Source organism: Oculina patagonica, unplaced genomic scaffold (assembly GCF_052425735.1).
Source record: "Oculina patagonica isolate OP01 unplaced genomic scaffold, crgOcupat unplaced466, whole genome shotgun sequence".
NCBI classification, from domain to species: domain Eukaryota; kingdom Metazoa; phylum Cnidaria; class Anthozoa; order Scleractinia; family Oculinidae; genus Oculina; species Oculina patagonica.
Genome location: NW_027558325.1, coordinates 872 through 5,854, shown reverse-complemented (window position 1 = coordinate 5,854; position 4,983 = coordinate 872). Strand labels below are relative to the sequence as shown.

The 4,983-nt window shown below is 39.6% G+C and overlaps 1 long non-coding RNA gene across 1 annotated transcript; it reads left to right on the top strand.

Moving 5' to 3' along the window:
* The first annotated feature begins 492 nt into the window (after positions 1-492).
* LOC144640778 (uncharacterized) lies at positions 493-2,774 on the top strand. Its single transcript, XR_013568440.1, has 2 exons — positions 493-550; positions 2,286-2,774. It is a non-coding gene; the product is annotated as an uncharacterized LOC144640778 (long non-coding RNA).
* Positions 2,775-4,983: the final 2,209 nt, after the last annotated feature.

Here is a 4,983-nt window from a genome sequence, read left to right as displayed (position 1 = left end):
GTTTTCCCCGTTTATTTATTTTTAAATGTGGATTGGCGGTATTCTCGCGCGGTGGAAAAAAAAAAATAGCGCAAAGACCGGAGGGTAAACTGTTCTTGCTAATGGAACTATTTTTTCTGTAAATTAGCTCTTTGTCCGTTGATTGTCAAGAGAACACAGATTTAACCATGTCGAAATCACGGCATTTTAACGACTTTAAAAAATAAATAAAGAAAAGAAAAGAGTAATTCAATGCAAAACTGGCTTTAGAAGTCTGTTATTCGACAGCTATTTGTTTAGCTGCTATATCACAAGCAAGGCAAAAATTGCGAATTGTATTGCTAAGAAAGTTTAATTTACACTATGTCCACGGCGAGTTATTTGTTGGGTCAACGTGTTAACATAACACTTAAAAACCTGAACGTATATTTGACCAGACGATATACAATATTTTTTTAAGAGGGCCGCAAAACAATATAAAAGACTTAACTTATTATTTTTCTGTTCACATATATCAACAGCTGATAACTGTTCACTGGCCGGAGTTTCTCAGAACCAGGATTAAGAAAAGGTAAGTGCTATAATTTCTGAGAAAAAGTTAAGATGGATTCCGCCGAAAGTTCAAGCAATGCGTGCAAAAATTAAGTACCAAATATCTACTTATAGTTCAGTAACAATTTATATACTATTTGAAACATCTCACTGAAAATTCATTTCTCTTGGTGATCCGGCCTGTGATAAAACTCTTAAGCATTCTCGAGAAAATTAAAGTCAAACCTCGTAAAAACGTTTAAAACGCATGCCATTTTGTTTTAAACTGGTGCGAAATATCTTTTTTAACTGAAATGCAGATAATTTCAAATCCATTTTTCTCTGGCGGGGTCAGCTTTTTGTTAGCTATACTCAAACTGATACCATACCATGAGATCTCTTTGGTAACTTTATTTTTTGCCTGTATTGCTCGAATGTTCGGCGGAAACCATATCATCTTAATGTTTCAAGCCGCCTAGGGGTTAGGCCAGCACTTCAACAATCACAATTAAATGCAATTTATCTATATCTTTCCCACGATACTCTAGCAGTTTTGTGTAGTGATAATACTCATTTGAAAAAGACACCGATCGAAGAGAAATATTCATAGTTTGATGGTGTATGACAACAAGCCTGAGCCTCAGGGTAAAACGTAACAGAGAAAAGCAAATAAATTTATATATAATGAAATCCTAAGCTTTTTCCGAAGCTGATTTCCTTACTGAAATGTACGAATATGTTGCCGTTTTTGCAGAAGTGCCGGGTTAAATTTAACGGGCGATTTAATATTTACTGCTCGATGAAACAATTTTTCCGAAGCTCGCTGATGATGTTCATTATGGAATGTATTACAACAACCAAAAGCGGCGGCAAATAGTAACGAGACATTGTAAGACGTCGAGGCTAATATCTTTCCGGCCAGGGTAAGACTTTCCTAGCCTTGCAAAAGAAATCGAGACTCCGATACGGTTGCCAAAAAAAAAAATCGAGACGGCAACAGATAGCTTGGACTCCTTCTAGACCATTTGTATTTTTTTTGTCTATTCGTCACGTGACCAGAAATGAAAAAGATAGTAAATTAACACAAGGAAAAACGATAGCAATTCTGAGCCAAATGAGAAATATCTTGGCGAGTGTTACTCTGGAAATTTAATAAGTATAAAGTTGGAGGGTAGGCTAGCACAGCAAAATAACACAATAAGTATTCGAGAATTTTGTTATAGATACGATTAGTAATAGTAATTGGACTGAGTCGAGTACAATTCAGGGAGTAATCGGGCGAGTAATTTCAAAATCGGACGAGCGCGCAGAATTTTGTTATAGATACGATTACAAATATTACAGGGGGTCAAGTTTACTTGCACGTTAACTTTCATCAAAATCAGGCTTATTTTCAAAAAAGATCTTAAATCAGCTGACACTGTCACATGAAGCGGCTAGGAGTATTGCTTCATCCCTAGGATAAAATGCCAGTCCATCAAACATTTTCTTCTATTATTTTGTCAGGATGCAGTAACATTTTCCATTTATTATCTTGTTTGAAAAGGGGCATGCGTGAGTAGTGTCTTGCTCATGAAAAAAACACAGTTATCCCAGCCAGGGCTCAAACCGGGACCGCTCGAGTCCGGTGCATTTACCATTAGCTTTTCACGTCACAATTTAATTGCGAGGGAAAAGACATAAAACACGGTCATGGTCTTTATCCTGCCATAATATTAAAATCAAAAGAAAAAAATGGACTCTTACACTTATTTTTTTAACATTTTATACATTAGAATTGCACCTACAGCCGGGAACCATGGAACATATGCGTACTGTCCTGTTTGTGCTTGCTGTCTTCTCATTGGTCGTTGGATTGAAATCCGAGGAGGAAGCTGAATGGGAGAAGCGACATGAACACGAGAGACAATTTTGGGGCACGTTTAAGATCACGCCAACTTCATCCGTTGAAGACGGATGGAGGCTGACCGTTAAGTTCGCCGAGCCAATCAGAAGACTAGAAGTGTGGCAGGCTAGAATCGTATCGTCCAGTGATAAAACAGAGTTTGTGCTCGAAAATCAACACTGGAATGCGGAACTGGAAGAAGAGAAAACGCTTTCGTTCCCCTTCACGGTAACCAAGAGAAACAGAAGGCCTTTGCCGGACTTTGAAGTATCTTTCGAGCGTGTAGGAGAGGGTAGCGGCTTATATAAGGAATAAAAGATCCTACTTCTTTGTAACATGGCGTTTATGAGATGCAATAAATGATTGTCACAAACCATCACTGGCTTTAGTGTATTATATTAATGTGAGAGTGGAAAAACGTGAAAGTCAGTCGGTCGGTCGGTCGTTCGGTCGGTCGGTCGGTCGGTCGGTCGGTCGGTCGGTCGGTCGGTCGGTCGGTCGGTCGGTCGGTCGGTCGGTCGGTCAGTCAGGTAGGCAGACAGGCAGGCAGGCAGGCAGGCAGGCAGGCAGGCAGGCAGGCAGGTAGGCAGGCAGGCAGACAGACAGACAGGCAGGCAGGCAGGCAGGCAGACAGGCAGGGAAGCAGGCAGTCCAACTGAACGATTTGCAATTTTTTCCGTATTGTAAAGTATAATTAATCTTCACAAATTCCGAGCTGCGAGTATACGAGAAGCTCAACCAATCAGATTGTCGCATTTGCAATAATACTAGTATAATTCTATAAATACAATGTGGAATATAGTTTACAGTCTTCTCTTCTTCCGTGTTCGCCGAGATCCAGCACATACTTCAAGCAGCAAGAGAGAGTGCCAAATCATGCAATCGAAGGGGGTGGGGTATGTGAGAACAAGGTTTGATGTAAGCATACGATTTTGAACAACACACAGAAAAACTAGGACTGTAAGCATCAGTTGTTCGGTCAGTCTGTTGGTCAAAGTGCTGCTAATTTTGAGTCAACTGACTATTAAAAGTCGGTTCTAAGATAGGTGTGGGTGGGGGGGGGGGGGTATCTTTGGCTCCCGTTTTAAGTTTAACTCCGCTGTGAAAGAAAATCAAAACGATGCAGATGTAGTGGGTTAGGAGCTCATTGAAGAAGACGCCCTGCTTCGGAACAAAAATTCCAAAAGTAACGAAGCACACGAGACAGATTGACAAGAAATTCTTAATCACCACAAATTGTACTCTTTTTAACAACGATGTTTGTTTCACGGATTCCTAAGAAGAATCGAGATCCCTTTTTAAGCTTGTGGTGTTCATACTTGAGCGAGGGATGAAATTCAGTGGCTACAGATCAAGGTTATGTACCATTTGCTACGAAAGCTACGAAATGCGCATTTTACAAATTTAATACGAGTCAGCTAAGTGGAAACCACTTGCAATAAGTTCCTTTTCAGCTACAACAGGGCGTGACAAATGACGTCAAGTCACGACATGTTGGCAAGAAGCACGTCCTGAGTGAACTCATCACATTGGAGAATAAATTAAAATTAATAAATCCAACCTCCAAGGGAACAAAGGGGTTGTTCGTCTGTTCCGTCAGTGAAATTATGTGCCACAGTCTATAAATAAAGTTGTATCTAAAGCGGAAGAAGAAGGTCGAGAAGAAAAAAACAACAACAAAAACCACCGAGAGTATAGTTCGACTAAGAAACAATTTCTTCTTGCGACGCCGGCTAAGTAAAAGCTCACCAGAGTGACTTTGAGTTGATCGATACTGAGTGAGTGGTTTTGCGGTTAGCCGTGAAGGATGTTGCGCAAATAAATATTTGCCAATAGACCATTTGCATTATGACGTAAAAGCGCAAAGACTTCTGGTAGTTGTAGTTAGGTTCGCGGGAAATTTTGAATCGTCATCAAGCCCGCTTGCCCAAGAAAATCGTGATGGAGGTAAAGAAAATTACTCTCACCGAAGAAGACGTCCCTGTGGCTTCATTTAAAGGGCAAAAAGCAAGCTCTCAGTATAAAACCAAGTCCGTTAAAATGAAAAAAGTTATGCAAGAAATTGTATATTTTCTGGGTTGCGTTTTGTAGTCAGGTTTCAACGAGTGTTTCCTCCACTCGAGTCTGCGCGGTTATTTAATTAAATTCCTAAAACTTTTGCTTGCCAGGTATTTTCAAATAATATACGAAGACGAAATATTTTACCCTTTCTAAACATGGGGGAGTACATTACATGATGTCTACACTCGTTGACGTAAAAATCTTTGAGGCTCACCTTTTGAGTCTCACAAGTAATCGTTCATCAACAAGATTATGGAAATAAAATTATATTTGCTCGCACGGCCCTTGCTCGGATTGAAACCAAAACTGCTACTCGACGAGTTGACATTTCGAGCACAAAAGCAAGAAAACTTCTTTGTTAAAGAATATTGCAATTACAGTTCTAATTTGACGAAAACAGAAATACAATTTTAAGATAAAAACAAATAATCTGTATTCACCTTCACAGGGTAGTTTTGATTGATCAGCTTGAAAATCCTTTATGATTGACGCTTCATGATTCATCGATGAAGCTCGATTGAACGAGG